General features: G+C 40.8%; 1 protein-coding gene across 2 annotated transcripts in view; it reads left to right on the top strand.

The window, feature by feature from the left end:
• zbtb7b (zinc finger and BTB domain containing 7B) overlaps positions 1-17,500 on the top strand; it is a 34,415-nt gene that overhangs the window by 2,056 nt on the left and 14,859 nt on the right. For both annotated transcript variants that reach the window (XM_079894340.1, XM_079894341.1), the window contains exon 2: positions 3,946-4,008. The gene's annotated coding sequence lies outside the window, so the exon portion shown is untranslated. The remainder of the gene's footprint in view (positions 1-3,945; positions 4,009-17,500) is intronic.

The following is a 17,500-nucleotide window of genomic DNA, read 5'->3' as shown; positions in this document are numbered from 1 at the left end:
TGGATCATGTAACATTCACTGCACTGAATTATAAACAGCAGAGAGTGTCAAACAGACAATTTACAAAAGAAAACACTGTAAATCTCCTGTGGTTAGTGTTTATAGCTCATTGTTTTATGAGTGATAAAGTGTGTTTGTTGTGAGTTCCCAGACTGCAACATTGTGTCGGCCCAGATCCGGCCCAGATCCGGCTCGGGTGGAGTCCTGTGTCCCGAATGTGGGCCAGATCCGGCTCGAGTGGAGTCCTATGTGCCGGATGTGGGCCGGATCCGGCTCGAGTGGAGTCCTATGTGCCGGATCCGGCCCAGACCCGGCTCGAGTGGAGTCCTGTGTCCCGGATGTGGGCCGGATCCGGCTCGAGTGGAGTCCTATGTGCCGGATCCGGCCCAGACCCGGCTCGAGTGGAGTCCTGTGTCCCGGATGTGGGCCGGATCCGGCTCGAGTGGAGTCCTATGTGCCGGATCCGGCCCAGACCCGGCTCGAGTGGAGTCCTGTGTCCCGGATGTGGGCCGGATCCGGCTCGAGTGGAGTCCTATGTGCCGGATGTGGGCCGGATCCGGCTCGAGTGGAGTCCTATGTGCCGGTTCCGACCCAGACCCAGCTCGAGTGGAGTCCTGTGTCCCGGATGTGGGCCGGATCCGGCTCGAGTGGAGTCCTATGTGCCGGATCCGGCCCAGACCCGGCTCGAGTGGAGTCCTGTGTCCCGGATGTGGGCCGGATCCGGCTCGAGTGGAGTCCTATGTGCCGGATGTGGGCCGGATCCGGCTCGAGTGGAGTCCTGTGTCCCGGATGTGGGCCGGATCCGGCTCGAGTGGAGTCCTGTGTCCCGGATGTGGGCCGGATCTGAGCCGACACTATGTTGCAGTCTGGGTTGATTTGACACATGAATGACGTGTTTTAGTCGTTTTACTGCAGTTTGAATGTGAATGAACGGCTGTGCTGTAATGAAATATTCACAGATTAGAAGTAGTGCTGGGCAACGATTAATCTATTAATCATATGATATATTATGATATATTATGTCTGTGTACTGTGTATAATTATTTTGTATATATAAATACACACACATATGCATATATTTAAGAAATATTTGCATGTACAGTACAGGTCAAAAGTTTGGAAACATTACTATTTTTAATGTTTTTGAAAGAAGTTTCTTCTGCTCATCAAATACAGAAAAAAAATGTAATATTGTGATATATTATTACAATTTAAAATAATTGGTTTTCAATTTATTATACTTTAAATTATCATTTATTTCTGTGATGCAAAGCTGAATTTTCAGGATCATTACTCCAGTCTATCACATGATCCTTCAGAAATCATTCTAATATGATGATTCATTATCAAAGTTGGAAACAGTTCTGCTGCTTAATATTTTTTCATAACCTGTGATACTTTTTTAGGATACTTTGATGAATAAAAAGTAAAAAAATAAAAATTAAAAAAGAACCAAATGTTTTAAAAATAGAAATCTTTTGTAACAACAATATACACTACTGGTCAGTAATTTGGGGTCAGTCATTTTTTTTCTTTCTTTTTTTGAAATAAATCAATACTTTTATTCAGCAAGGATGTGTTAAATTGATAAAAAGTGATAGTAAAGAAGATTTATATTATTAGAAAATATTATTTTATTTTGAATAAATGCAGTTCTTTTTAACCTTTTATTCATCAAATATATGAGGCAGCAGAACTGTTTCCAACACTCATAATAAATCAGAATATTAGAGTGATTTCTAAAGGATCATGTGATAGACTGGATGTCACATGTGACACTGAAGACTGGAGTAATGATCCTGAAAATTCAGCTTTGCATCACAGGAATAAATATATATATATATTTTTTGCCAGAATATATTTATTAAGTTTTGTGCATACACAAACACAAGACAAACAACCACAATGCCTATCAGAAAGCCACCTCTGTACAAAGCAACAGTCTATAAATATTTATCACTTATCTTTAAAAATACAAAAATGGAATACATGAGTTATATAAATCAGGTGGTACAAATTATTGTCCAGAAGTGAACTGCAGTGTCCACACATCTCAGTCATTTTCATCTGTTAAATCCAAATTTTTGGCATAATCAATAAAAGTATTCCAGATATTCTCAAAAAGTCAATTTTTTTTTTTAAGTATATTCAAATAGAAAACTATTATTTTAAGTTGTAATAATATTTCACAATATTACTGTTTTTTTTCTGTATTTTTGATCAAATAAATGCAGCCTTGATAAGCATTAGAGACTTCTTTCAAAAATAATTTTTTTTTTTAATGTTTCCAAACTTTTGACCTGTACTGTATATATATTTATACATCATTTATATTATATATATATATATATATATATATATATATATATATATATATATATATATATATTATATATACATAACAAAGTTTTCTTAAAGGGTTAGTTCACCCAAAAATGAAAATTCTGTCAGTAATTACTCACCCTCATGTTGTTCCAACCGCGTAAGACCTTCGTTCATCTTCGGAACACAAATTAAGATATTTTTGATGAAATCTGAGCTATGTCTCACTCCTCCATAGGCTGCTATGTGACCGAAACTTGCTGGCCCAGAAAAGTTATTAAAGAGATCGTTAATATAGTCCAAGTGACTCCAGTGGCTCAATCTTAAGTATATCAAGCGACGAGAATACTTTTTGTGCGCAAAAACAAACAAAAATAACGACTTTATTCCACTTTTCATTTCCTTCTCTCTGGGCCTCTAGTTGGTTCACGTAGTGTTTTTTCGCAGCGCGTCTGTGTTACACGTCACCACGTAGGCTCACTATTGGCCGAAGCCGGTCATGTGTGTGATGCGTGATGACGTGCAACACAGACGCGCAGCGCAAAAACACTACGAGGCCCAGAGAGAAGGAAATGAAAAGTGGAATAAAGTCGTTATTTTTGTTTGTTTTTGCGCACAAAAAGTATTCTCGTCGCTTGATATACTTAAGATTGAGCCACTGGAGTCACTTGGACTATATTAACGATCTCTTTAATAACTTTTCTGGGCCAGCAAGTTTCGGTCACATAGCAGCCTATGGAGGAGTGAGACATAGCTCAGATTTCATCAAAAATATCTTAATTTGTGTTCCGAAGATGAACGAAGGTCTTACGCGGTTGGAACAACATGAGGGTGAGTAATTACTGACAGAATTTTCATTTTTGGGTGAACTAACCCTTTAAATATATACATGCATATGTTTGTATTTCTATATACAAAATAATTATACACAGTACACACACATATATTATGTAAACACAAACTTATTTTGGATGCGATTAATCGTTGCACAGCCCTAAAAGTATGTAAGAGTAAACGCTGATGACTTTATGGTGTGTGTGAACGAGAGAACAGAAACAGCAGCGTGTGTTTAGAGTCTGAGACGTTCATTCACTCTTAAAATTAAAGAGTGAGTGAGTGTGTGTGTGTTAGTGAGTGAGTGTGTGTTTGTGTGTGTGTGTGTGTGTGTGTGTGTGAGTGACTGAGTGAGTGACTGAGTGAGTGAGTGTGTGTGTGTGTGTGTGTGTGTGTGTGTGTGAGTGACTGAGTGAGTGACTGAGTGAGTGAGTGTGTGTGTGTGTGTGTGTGTGTGTGTGTGTGTGTGTGAGTATGTGTGTGTGGGTCTGTGGGAACCTGATTAGATTCCACAGATGTTAAAGGTTCTTCATGAACCAGACGCCAGTAAAGAAGCTTTATTTTGGTGTGTGATTTACAGCGTCAGACGCACAAAAGAAGTGTGTGTTTCTCGTGTTAATGCTCTTCTGTGAGTATCGTCGGCCTGTACGTGTGTGTGCGTGTGTGTGTGTGTGTGTGTGTGCGAGTGTTTTCATTCGTTGCCATCTGTGTTTTATATTGATCTCATTCCTCTATTATATATGCTTTTCTTGATTGAGTTTTTGACGCGTCTCTGTTTCTTGTCGTCAGGATTGACCAGAGCGAGAGAACCGAGAGAACGACAGGAGCAGCGTCTGAGTTTATGGACTGGAGGTGAGTGTGTGTGTGTGTGTGTGTGTGTGTGTGTGTGTGTGTGTGTGTGTGATCAGTGTGTGTGTGTGATCAGTGTGTGTCTGTGTGCGGGTGTGAGTTTCAGCAGTTTTGCATTGGTCATATGGCTGATGCTGACAAAACTGTGTGTGAAGGCTCATGGATTTCCCTCTTCCTCTAAAAAGACCCTCAGACGAAACACACACCCACACGCGCGCCCACACACACACTGTTCCTGTAAATGCTGTATTCAGGGCATGTGGAGCCATGCAAAAATTTCCCCATATCACACTCATGGTTTTCACTTTCATGCAGTCACAAGAGGAGAGAGAGAGACGAGGGGGGCGTTCGAGGCTTGTACACTGAGCATTTGCTCGTTCAGTCTTTTAGGAAGTGCAAACATTAGCGTTTCCTTTTTCTGATGCAAAGTTTCACTCCTGTCGACAACTTGGCTTGACCACCACACACACGCGCGCACACACACACACACACACACACACACTCACACTCATAAACACACTCTCTCTCTCTCTCTCACACACACACACACACACACACACACACACACACACACACACACACACACACACATTCACTGGGTCAGTGAGGCAGTGCATGCTTCTACTGCTTTAACATAGTTTATTTATATATATATATATATGAACATGCATTTATTTGAAATATGAATCATTTTTCTAGTTTTGATCAGGTATTCTGTGCTGGAGACACGCGGATCACAGTTGTGCATCACACTCACTCTTCATATTAACACATCATGGGTATTTGCATATGTATGTGTGGGTGGAGTTTTGATGCTGGTGCATTTATAGTTATTTAGTGTGAAAGACATCATCCTCTCTCTCCTCTCGCTCTTCTCGCTCGGCCTTTAGTTTCAGACTGAAAAGAGGAGAAACAGGAAATAGATGAGGATCAGTTGCTTTTGCAACATCATCTTCACACACACACACACACTTGTACATGACACCGTGAAATCCTCCCTTACTGGGCTAAAATGCTTTACTCTGAAAAGCACTGGTGTGTTTACGACACGCACCCACATCGTCCCAACATCACACACACACACACACACACACACACACACACACACACACACACACACGCCTCTGTGTTCCCACAGAGAAACATGATGGTCGATGTGAAACTGCTGACCAGACAAAGATGCTGAAGATGACACCTTACACTCTCTCTCACACACACACACACACACACACACACACACACACACACACACACACACACACACACACACACACACACACTCAAATGCACATACACACACCATCACACACTCTCACACACTCAAATGCGCACACACACACACACTCAAATGCACACACTCACATGCGCTTACTGTGACTGAAACATTTCTATAGATGAAACTGTTATTTTGTGTTGCGAAAAGGATACTTTGTGATTTTGTGTATTGAACTTACACAATTGAAAACATGCTGGAATGTTTGATAAATGTGCACTTTTGCTGATCTGTTGTGATATTAGTATTAAGAGTTTTGAAAATGTACACCTTGCTTGTGAAAATAGTACCAAAGCAAATAAAAAAAACTGTAATAACAAAATAATACACAATTTAAAAAAAATAGGGTTTAAGATAAATACATTTCTTTGGGAAAAATAAATGAACATATTTAGTTTTTTTGTCCAAATGCTGAAAGTCAATGGGGTCCAACGTTCTTCAAAGTATCATGAGAAAAACTCAAACGGCGACATGCGTTGTTGTTGTAGTACTTTATATTTAATTTAATTTAATCAATCAATAACACTATTGATCTGCCTTACCAAACGTGGACGTTTTTTTCCACTAGAAACAAACCTTGTTGTGTTATTTTGATTTAATACTGTGAAGCTGCTTTGATACAATCTGTATTGTGAAAAACGCTATACAAATATACTTGACTTGACTTTATTGTTCAGCTCTTTAGTCTCACCATACAATCACAAAACAATTAACAATACACAACATCCACAATATCAAAGCTTAAAATATTCACATTTCCCACCCCTTGTTCAAAAGACTTAATGCATTTGGTGCAAAAGTTTGTTTATATATTGCTTTAATCACTTTTGGTGTTCTGTAACAACGACGAGATGGTAATAATTCAGAAACATGATTGAAAGTGTGTGTTGTGTCTCTATAGCCAAAGCTTTTCTCTGAACAACAATTTGATTGAACGACTGACTTTTGCTGAGATCCAATAATTTTACCTGTTTCTCTTGTAATTCTGTTTAATTACTTTATTCACAGATGTAACTCGTCCGAACCACACAGTTACGTTATACCCTAAAACACTCTCTTATTAATCTAATATAAACTCTTTGCAAGAATAGCCTTTGATTTTACAGATTAGATCCACATTATCAGAGAAATTCAATTTACAGTCAATCATGGCTCCCAAATACTTAAACTACAATCACACAACATTATTTGTGTTAGAGGCTCTGAATAATGTAAAATCAACTCTTTTGTTTTACTGACATTTATCAATAAGGAACTTGCTTCACACCATTTTTCTAGTTTCAAAACCGTGCTCAAAATGTACTCAGTCTTTTCATCAGAATGCCACGAGTGCCACCACATCATCTGCATATTTGTATAATTTGTAATTCTCATGCTGCATTCTTATATCACTTGTAGGGCTGGGTATTGACACAAATTTCACAATTCGATTACGATTCAATTCAATATTGATTATTTTGGATATCAGGTTCAATACATGGCAAATTTTCTCAAGGAAAACAAATCTCTTGACTATTATTGTAAACTATGGGAGTCAGTTGTAGACCATAGGCTTCATTAGCCGACTATAATATTGAAGGTAAAAATGAACTGATTTGTATACAAACACTTAAAATACACTTTTATTTATTTTTATAATAATAAAGTTATATGAAATTATATAAAAATTTAATTGGTGGCTGTCATAAAAATCTTTCCAGATTTATTCAAACATGCATTAAATATTGAATAACATTAAAAATTATAATGAATATGTAATTTGGTGCATATATTTAACAAAATGCTCCTCTCTAGAGTTAATATTTCTCGCTGACTGACGAGTTTATGGTCACTGGATATGTTTTTTCTGAGGTAAATGTGACGTTACATGACATTGTTTACTAATGTCTTTCCACGGTTGTAACACTGATTGAGCGACTCCATGTCACATGATACGGATTTTGATAAGTTGTACTCTACCTTTTAACACACTTTCAGAAGCTCATTCATGTTTATCTCGCGCTGTAACTGGTGTTATTAAGGCGGAAGAGAAGATCATGTGCTTCTCTAGAGCTGAGCCAGAGCGATCTCACGCCACAGCGACAAAACGGCATTTATGTTTCTGAATTTCGTAAGAAAATGGACATAATTTGAAATCTGAGACTTTGTTTCATATCAATAATAACAAAGCACAAAGATTATTGCGATTTATTGGATGGGATGCGCGCTACAATGTTCCATTCATTCATCAACTGAAAACAGGATGACTAATCGATTCTTGGGATTTAAGAATCAATATCGTTTCGTAAAAATGAGAATCGATTAAAATCGAGAAATCTATATTTTTTACCCAGCCCTAATCACTTGTATAAACAGAAACCAGCAGAGGTGACCGCTTTAAAAACATAATATCTGATTTAACCCCGAGCACAAGCTCGCTGTGGTCTATTCCTCCGTTACGCTCCGAGAGTAGATGTTTCCAGAACCAGGAGACGCTCCGAGAGTAGATGTTTCCAGGAGACGCTCCGAGAGTAGATGTTTCCAGTAGACGCCCCGAGAGTAGATGTTTCCAGAACCAGGAGACGCTCCGAGAGTAGATGTTTCCAGGAGACGCTCCGAGAGTAGATGTTTCCAGGAGACGCTCCGAGAGTAGATGTTTCCAGGAGACGCTCCGAGAGTAGATGTTTCCAGGAGACGCTCCGAGAGTAGATGTTTCCAGGAGACGCTCCGAGAGTAGATGTTTCCAGAACCAGGAGACGCTCCGAGAGTAGATGTTTCCAGGAGACGCTCCGAGAGTAGATGTTTCCAGTAGACGCCCCGAGAGTAGATGTTTCCAGAACCAGGAGACGCTCCGAGAGTAGATGTTTCCAGGAGACGCTCCGAGAGTAGATGTTTCCAGAACCAGGAGACGCTCCGAGAGTAGATGTTTCCAGGAGACGCTCCGAGAGTAGATGTTTCCAGGAGACGCTCCGAGAGTAGATGTTTCCAGGAGACGCTCCGAGAGTAGATGTTTCCAGGAGACGCTCCGAGAGTAGATGTTTCCAGGAGACGCTCCGAGAGTAGATGTTTCCAGGACCAGGAGACGCTCCGAGAGTAGATGTTTCCAGTAGACGCTCCGAGAGTAGATGTTTCCAGGAGACGCTCCGAGAGTAGATGTTTCCAGAACCAGGAGACGCTCCGAGAGTAGATGTTTCCAGGAGACGCTCCGAGAGTAGATGTTTACAGAACCAGGAGACGCTCCGAGAGTAGATGTTTCCAGAACCAGGAGACGCTCCGAGAGTAGATGTTTCCAGGAGACGCTCCGAGAGTAGATGTTTCCAGAACCAGTAGACGCTCCGAGAGTAGATGTTTCCAGGAGACGCTCCGAGAGTAGATGTTTCCAGAACCAGGAGACGCTCCGAGAGTAGATGTTTCCAGAACCAGGAGACGCTCCGAGAGTAGATGTTTCCAGGAGACGCTCCGAGAGTAGATGTTTCCAGGAGACGCTCCGAGAGTAGATGTTTCCAGAACCAGGAGACGCTCCGAGAGTAGATGTTTCCAGGAGACGCTCCGAGAGTAGATGTTTCCAGGAGACGCTCCGAGAGTAGATGTTTCCAGAACCAGGAGACGCTCCGAGAGTAGATGTTTCCAGGAGACGCTCCTAGAGTAGATGTTTCCAGTAGACGCTCCGAGAGTAGATGTTTCCAGAACCAGGAGACGCCCCGAGAGTAGATGTTTCCAGAACCAGGAGACGCTCCGAGAGTAGATGTTTCCAGGAGACGCTCCTAGAGTAGATGTTTCCAGAACCAGGAGACGCTCCGAGAGTAGATGTTTCCAGGAGACGCTCCGAGAGTAGATGTTTCCAGAACCAGGAGACGCTCCGAGAGTAGATGTTTCCAGGAGACGCTCCGAGAGTAGATGTTTCCAGTAGACGCTCCGAGAGTAGATGTTTCCAGGAGACGCTCCGAGAGTAGATGTTTCCAGGAGACGCTCCGAGAGTAGATGTTTCCAGTAGACGCTCCGAGAGTAGATGTTTCCAGGAGACGCTCCGAGAGTAGATGTTTCCAGGAGACGCTCCGAGAGTAGATGTTTCCAGGAGACGCTCCGAGAGTAGATGTTTCCAGGAGACGCTCCGAGAGTAGATGTTTCCAGGAGACGCTCCGAGAGTAGATGTTTCCAGAACCAGGAGACGCTCCGAGAGTAGATGTTTCCAGGAGACGCTCCGAGAGTAGATGTTTCCAGGAGACGCTCCGAGAGTAGATGTTTCCAGGAGACGCTCCTAGAGTAGATGTTTCCAGGAGACGCTCCGAGAGTAGATGTTTCCAGGAGACGCTCCGAGAGTAGATGTTTCCAGGAGACGCCCCTAGAGTAGATGTTTCCAGGAGACGCCCCGAGAGTAGATGTTTCCAGAACCAGGAGACGCTCCGAGAGTAGATGTTTCCAGAACCAGGAGACGCTCCGAGAGTAGATGTTTCCAGGAGACGCTCCGAGAGTAGATGTTTCCAGGAGACGCTCCGAGAGTAGATGTTTCCAGGAGACGCTTCGAGAGTAGATGTTTCCAGGAGACGCTCCTAGAGTAGATGTTTCCAGAACCAGGAGACGCTCCGAGAGTAGATGTTTCCAGGAGACGCTCCGAGAGTAGATGTTTCCAGGAGACGCTCCGAGAGTAGATGTTTCCAGGAGACGCTCCGAGAGTAGATGTTTCCAGGAGACGCTCCTAGAGTAGATGTTTCCAGAACCAGGAGACGCTCCGAGAGTAGATGTTTCCAGGAGACGCTCCGAGAGTAGATGTTTCCAGGAGACGCTCCGAGAGTAGATGTTTCCAGAACCAGGAGACGCTCCGAGAGTAGATGTTTCCAGAACCAGGAGACGCTCCGAGAGTAGATGTTTCCAGAACCAGGAGACGCTCCGAGAGTAGATGTTTCCAGAAGACGCTCCGAGAGTAGATGTTTCCAGGAGACGCTCCGAGAGTAGATGTTTCCAGGAGACGCTCCTAGAGTAGATGTTTTCAGGAGACACTCCTAGAGTAGATGTTTCCAGGAGACACTCTTAGAGTAGATGTTTCCAGGAGACACTCCTAGAGTAGATGTTTCCAGGAGACACTCCTAGAGTAGATGTTTCCAGAACCAGGAGATGCTCCGAGAGTAGATGTTTCCAGAACCAGGAGACGCTCCGAGAGTAGATGTTTCCAGGAGACGCTCCGAGAGTAGATGTTTCCAGAACCAGGAGACGCTCCGAGAGTAGATGTTTCCAGAACCAGGAGACGCTCCGAGAGTAGATGTTTCCAGGAGACGCTCCGAGAGTAGATGTTTCCAGGAGACGCTCCGAGAGTAGATGTTTCCAGAACCAGGAGACGCTCCGAGAGTAGATGTTTCCAGGAGACGCTCCGAGAGTAGATGTTTCCAGGAGACGCTCCGTGAGTAGATGTTTCCAGAACCAGGAGACGCCCCGAGAGTAGATGTTTCCAGGAGACGCTCCGAGAGTAGATGTTTCCAGAACCAGGAGACGCTCCGAGAGTAGATGTTTCCAGAACCAGGAGACGCTCCGAGAGTAGATGTTTCCAGGAGACGCTCCGAGAGTAGATGTTTCCAGGAGACGCTCCGAGAGTAGATGTTTCCAGGAGACGCTCCGAGAGTAGATGTTTCCAGAACCAGGAGACGCTCCGAGAGTAGATGTTTCCAGGAGACGCTCCGAGAGTAGATGTTTCCAGAACCAGGAGACGCTCCGAGAGTAGATGTTATGACGGAGTCGTTGATTATGAGGGCGAGTAAATGATGAAAAAAGAATGATGATTTTTATATTTATATCGGTGTCATAATCATAATCCGATTGCTCTGATGAAACAGTGGATGAGAAGAAGTCTCCATGCTCCTTTTAAAACAGCTGGTTATTGTGATGTAAAACATGAAACTAAGATAATTCATATCAGAACTTTTGCACCTTAATGTCACTGAAAACCAAAATGACACATTTCAGAGAAGAAAGATCTTAGAAACTTGAAATAACCTGTGTAAGTGTGTGGGGGGGGGGGGGGGGGGGGGGGGGGGGGGGGGGTATGGCAAAAATATCACATCTCAATTTTTTTTTTTCAGCAAAATCACGATTAATGATTTTATCACGATTCTTTTTCATGTTGGTTTCACTATTTTGCCAGTGACTGAGCATTACAGCCACACTAATGTCCCTGTAAGTCTTACAAAGTAACAAAATATGAAATAAAAAAGAATGGCAGACATTTAGGCCAAAGTGGCGAAGATAAAAATATTTGTCATTATTTTCTTTGTTAGAACAAAGAACAAAGATACACATCACACACAACATGATATACACAACATGATATACAAATATTATAAACAGTGCTTTATTTTTCAGCTACAGGAGTATTTAACTGTAGCGTTGAAGAAAGAAATGAAATGAACAAATATAAAAATAAAGCACTACATAAATTATACCCTGATTCTTATTAAAGCTAATATTAAAGAGTGATTTTCTCTGTTTTTAGTTGTTTTATTAGCATTAAAGGGATATTTCCCCCCAAAAATGTGATTTTATATAACAATAATATAAATATAAAGTGAAAGTAAACATTTGAGAGAAAATGTGCGTCAGTCTTAAAGTGACAGTAGCCTAATAGTAAACATGCTGCCTCTAAAGGCTTAGTTCACCCACAAATGAAAATGCTGTCAGTAATTACTCTCCCTCATGTTGTTCCAGACCCGTAAGACTCTCGTTCATCTTCGGAACACAAATTAAGATATTTTTGATTATATCTGCGAGCTGGCTCACTCCTCCATAAGCTTCTCTGGGATCAAAACTTGCCGGCCCAGAAAGTTAGTAAAGACAATGTTTAGAATAGTCCGAGTGACTACATTGGCTCAACCTTACGTTTATCAAGCGACGAGAATACTTTTTGTGCGCAAAAAAAACTAAATCTGGTTTGTGCCGGTCTGGATCTGGTTTGTGCCGGTCTGGATCTGGTTTGTGCCGGTCTGGATCTGGTTTGTGCCGGTCTGGATCTGGTTTGTGTCGGTCTGGATCTGGTTTGTGCCGGTCTGGATCTGGTTTGTGCCGGTCTGGATCTGGTTTGTGCCGGTCTGGATTCCTCCACTCGTGTGATAAAGCTGTTGATCGCGCGGGTGTTTTTGGAGGGGGATTCTCAGCTGAGTGACTCAACAATCCACTGGTTGTTTCTGTCTGATTCGTGACAGATTTAGAAATGTTGAAAGTGTTGAAAGTGATGCTGCATTGACCTTTTGACATTTAGAGTTTGTAGGAAATGGTTTCTGTTGTGTGTGTGTTTCCAAAACTTTATGAGCATGCCGACTGAGTCCCGTAGCAGATTTACGGCCTCAGACATGAAACAGCAGAAATGCATCTATTCAAAGGTAGAGCAAACAGAGAAATGGAAAACTAATGATCATTTCAAGAATAGCAAGTGTTTTCTGTGTTGAAAGAGTTGAGTTGTGTGTCCTGATGCCCTCTGGGGGTCGTGCTCAGATCCTTCCTCTTCTCCTGTCAGTCACAGATATTTGATCATGACACACAGGCTTCGCTCAATCTGAATCTGAATCTGAATCTGAATCTGGTGTCAGTGTAAAGATCAGTGAGCAGTGAACGCGTGTCTGTGTCAGCGCTGAATAGATTCACTGTCTAACACTCCTTCATTAGGTTTATCTTTTCCCATTATTGAGATGTTGTGTGTGTTCCTGATGTCTTTCTCTCATTCTGCAGCACTTCAGTTGTTTTTAAATGTGATTTATGAAGAAACATTAATTGAAATAGCAGCTGCCTTTACTGTGAACTAACGTGATCATTTTTATTAACTAATATTAAAGTTAATGTCACATGCTGTCAGAAGATATCGCTCATTGTTAGCTAACATTAGGTCAAGGTCAAATTTATTTATATGAATGCTGACCAAAGTGCTGCACAACAGACATAACAAAATATCATCATACAATACAATTTAAATACTAATAAAAATATCAGAAGAAAAACATAGATTAGAAACACAGAAAAGAATAGATTTAATACAAAACATCATCAAGCAAATAAATAAAACAATTAAAACTAAAAGTGTAATCAGATTAAGCATAAGCCTGATAATAATAATGTGTTTTAAGAGATGGTTTGAATATGGATAGAGTAGGGGATGATCTACTGGAAAAAGGTTGATCAGTAATATCTGGGTTTGGATCAGAGCGTTCTCTAGGAGAGCAGGAATGGAGAAGATCTGAGTATGGGGGAAAGACCATGAAGTGCTTTAAATACAGATACTAAAACCTTCAAATCAACTCCGAATTGAACAGGTAACCAGTGCTAACACAGGTGTGATGTGTGTCTCCAAATCACTAAAACTCGGGTCATTTTAAAGCTTGCGAAATCCCCTAATCTGCAGAAAACCGGCTTTGACTACACAGTTGATTTGTTTGTCAAATTTTAACTCCGGATCAAGGATAACTCCCAGATTTTAAACTTTATCACGAATGTTATCTTGAAGGAGGCCCAGGGTGTGACTTACATTATTTAAGAGGTGTGAAGGGCCAAACAACATAACTTCAGTCTTTTTCTGATTTAGTTGAAGGAAATTGTTGTCCATCCCAGTCTTAATGTCCTCTAAACAAGCTAGCGAAGAGGACCTAATTTTAGAGGAAAATACAGCTGAGAATCACCGGCATAAATATGATATGAAACTTTTATGGGACTCAGAAATAAGCCGCAGAGAGAGAGTAAATAGAGAAAATAAGGTTGGACCCAGAATAGAGCCCTGGGGAACCCCACAAGTGACGGGAACTGAGCTTGAGGAAAATACTCCGATTTCCACCGAAAAACTCCTGTTTGTTAATTATAATGCATGAACTAATGTTAACAAATAAGGCCTTTATTTTTATAATGTTACCAAGATTTTTGTCCAGCTAACAAACATTCCCATCAAGTTGTGAAAACGTTATTTATCAATGTTCTCTGAACGTTCAAAACATCCAGTTGTTTAAAAAATGTTTTTAAAACTTTTTTTCTTTCTTGGTTATGTGAACGTTAAGGGAACATTCAATTGTATCATTTTTCAAACATTATGAGAACGTTACTTTTGAATGTTTTACTGAACGTTCTGCAACAAGTAGCAACATTTAAAAAAGCAGACAAACATCCAGCTAAAACGTTCCATGAACGATGTATGAATAATATTGTTGATGTTTTGAGAACATTATTAAAGAGCAGATACTCTGAGCGGAAGAGCGTTTGTTCATAACTGTGCCAGATCCTTCTCTGGTCTAGAGTCTGCTCTGCATCGATCTAAAATATATACTTTCAAAACTCCTCAATTTAACCATCGAGAGTTTATAGGCGGCACTTTTAAAAACACTAAAGCAGACGACGAAATCAGTCTGTATTTTAAAGTCATGTTTCTGCTGAACACACACACACACACACACACACACACACTGCAAAGGCGGTTTCCTGTGTCTTTATCTTTCTCCCACTCTCACCCCGTTTCTGCTTCTGTTTACACCAGCCTCCTCCTCTTCCTCTTCTGTTCTCTCTCTCCGTTTCTCATCCTCTCGTTCTCTCTCTATGACACATCACTCCCCCTCCTGTCTCAATCCACAACTCTGATTTCATGCTTTTCTTCTGTTTCTGCACGAGCTTCCGGTCGTTTCCCCTGCCGCGCTCCTTCAATCTGTCTCTGGATCTGCACACACACACACACACACACACACACTCTCCCACTCGCTGCGTTTCTTGTGTGTTTTCGAAGAACACGTCTGTATTTAGACTGAGGAAAGTGGCCTGTTTTCTTTTTTTAGATTGTGGGATTTTTCCTCAAATCTCAGACCCCAGATTCTTTCCTCTCCGCGTCGCTTTGTTCTTCTCTTCTCATGTGCTTCTGTTGAGAACAGCCGCGTCGGATCAGGTTCACGTTTTTGGCCTTTTAAAGTGTTTAATTTTGTGCAAATGTCAAGTCTGCTTTATTTCTGCAGCGCTTTATGCAACAGAAATTGTTTCAGCTTCAAACAGGAAAGTAACAGAATCAGTGATGCACAATTCATCAAATATGAGACCGGCACAATATCAACAAGCTTTCAATCTGTATTATAGATGGTTTATGTTACACTCTATCGGTGACCTTGATGATGATGATGATGATGATGATGATGATTTTCAGTATAAATAATTCCCATCAGAATTTAGGAAAGCTTCAATACGCTTAAATGTCACATATCGTTGATGATACATAATAATAATAAAATAATGTACATGATCTTTAAAAAAAAATAGTGTTTAAGATAAATATATATAAAAAAAAAATTCTGATGAACACAAAAGAAGATATTTTGAGAAATATCTCAGTGTTTTGTCCATATAATGAAAGTCAATGGGGTCCAATTTTTTTGTGGATTCTCAATGTTATTCTAAATTTCTTCTTTTGCAATTTGTGCACATCAATGAAGGTTAAACAATCGGTTTTATACGTGGTTTATGTCACAGTGTCTCCGTGACATTGTTGATGATGATGGTGGCGAGATGTTGCTGAGTCTCATTTTGAATTTTGTTGAATTTTTTTTCAAGGGTTTTTATTGTGCACATCAACAAAGTTTGAACAATCCATTTTATAGGCGTGTCAGTGACTTTGACAATGCTTGCTTTCTTCAGTGAAACTTAAAAGAACATATTTTGAGAAATGTCTGTTTTTGTCCATATAATGAAAGTCAGTGGGGTCCAATATTGTTTGATTCCGAATGTGCACATCAATGAGGTTTAAACGATCTGTTTTGGAGGTGGTTTGTTACACTGTATCAGTGATGATGATGATGATGATGATGATGAGACGTTGCTGAGTCTCATTTTTGCTGCATTGAATTTTGATTAATTTCTTTTTGAGCAGTCCGTTGTAAAGGTGTTTGATGCGACAGTGATCTCGATGATGATGATGAGTGAATCTGATGCCGTCAGTCTCGCAGGAAACGGACACACAGGAAGTGCTTGAGGAGCGCAGCGAGTGTGTGTGTGTGTGTGTGTCTCATCCAGCCCTCAGTTCCACATTAATAATGAAGCGTCCCTCGTTCAAAAACTCCCCAATGCAGCTTCTCAATGGCCTACTTTCAGTCACCGCAGCCGACAGCAGAGAACCCTCTCCTCCAGGTGTGTGTGTGTGTGTGTGTGTGTGTGTGTGTGTGTGTGTGTGTGTGTGTGTGTGTGTGTGTGTGTGTGTGTGTGTGTGTGTGTGTGTGTGTGTGTGTGTGTGTGTGTGTGTGCGAGAGAGAGAGGACGTTTTCACTGCAAGAATCACTTTTTAATAAATCATATATCTTACAGTATCAGGACATTGAGGGACCAACATAGACTTTTGCACTCTTAAAAATAGAAGTTTAAAAGCGTGTTTTTCTCACTGATGCCGTAGAAGAACCATTCTTTAATTCCCCAATAAATCATGATCAGTGATCAGTTCTTAGAGAACCATTTTTTCTTAGAGTGAAGAACATTTAAAGAACTTTTAGTGGTTCCATTGATGTTACAGTTTTTTAAACTGCTTACACACTAAAAGTCTGTGAAATCATTCACTCCTGAATCTAATCTGTGAACCTGCGGCACGATCTCTGCTTTACACACTTCTCTACATCACACACTTCTCTACACTTCTCTACATCACACACTTCTCTACATCACACACTTCTCTACATCACACACTTCTCTACACTTCTCTACATCACACACTTCTCTACACTTCTCTACATCACACACTTCATTCAAAACTAACATGCTTTTATAAGTCACTGCCATTTAAATGCAACACTCACCTCCTGATTGCCAGTGATCATGTGTGAAATACTTATATATAAGTTGATCACTTAGAAATAAAAACTCAATGTTTTCAGAAATAAATAAATGATTTCCTCCAATTTTCACAATGAAACCGATTGTTTCAGAGCCGCTTCACAAGAGCAACACGTTCAGATTCTGCCGTAACAAACCAGGAGTGCCACTATTCAGATCAATTACTGTAAAATTCATAATTTGTGCACATTCTGTATTTACAGTGTATTTCTGCACATACATGTGTGTGATAAACTCCTGAACCGAACACGTAAAGACACGAGAGTGTGTTTCACATCTGTGTGTAGTTTGGTGGGTGTGTGTATGTATAAATAGAAGAGTTTATATAGTTTTGAATGAAGTTTTTGCTTTTGCAAGATGTGTGATGTTTTGTATCTTGTGTGTTTTGTGGTTTTGTGTGAAGAGTTTTGAGAAAATGAGCCATAGTTT

The sequence above is a fragment of the Squalius cephalus genome (assembly GCF_949319135.1).
Source record: "Squalius cephalus genome assembly, chromosome: 15".
Lineage (NCBI taxonomy): Eukaryota > Metazoa > Chordata > Actinopteri > Cypriniformes > Leuciscidae > Squalius > Squalius cephalus.
This window is presented reverse-complemented; position numbering and strand designations above follow the sequence as displayed.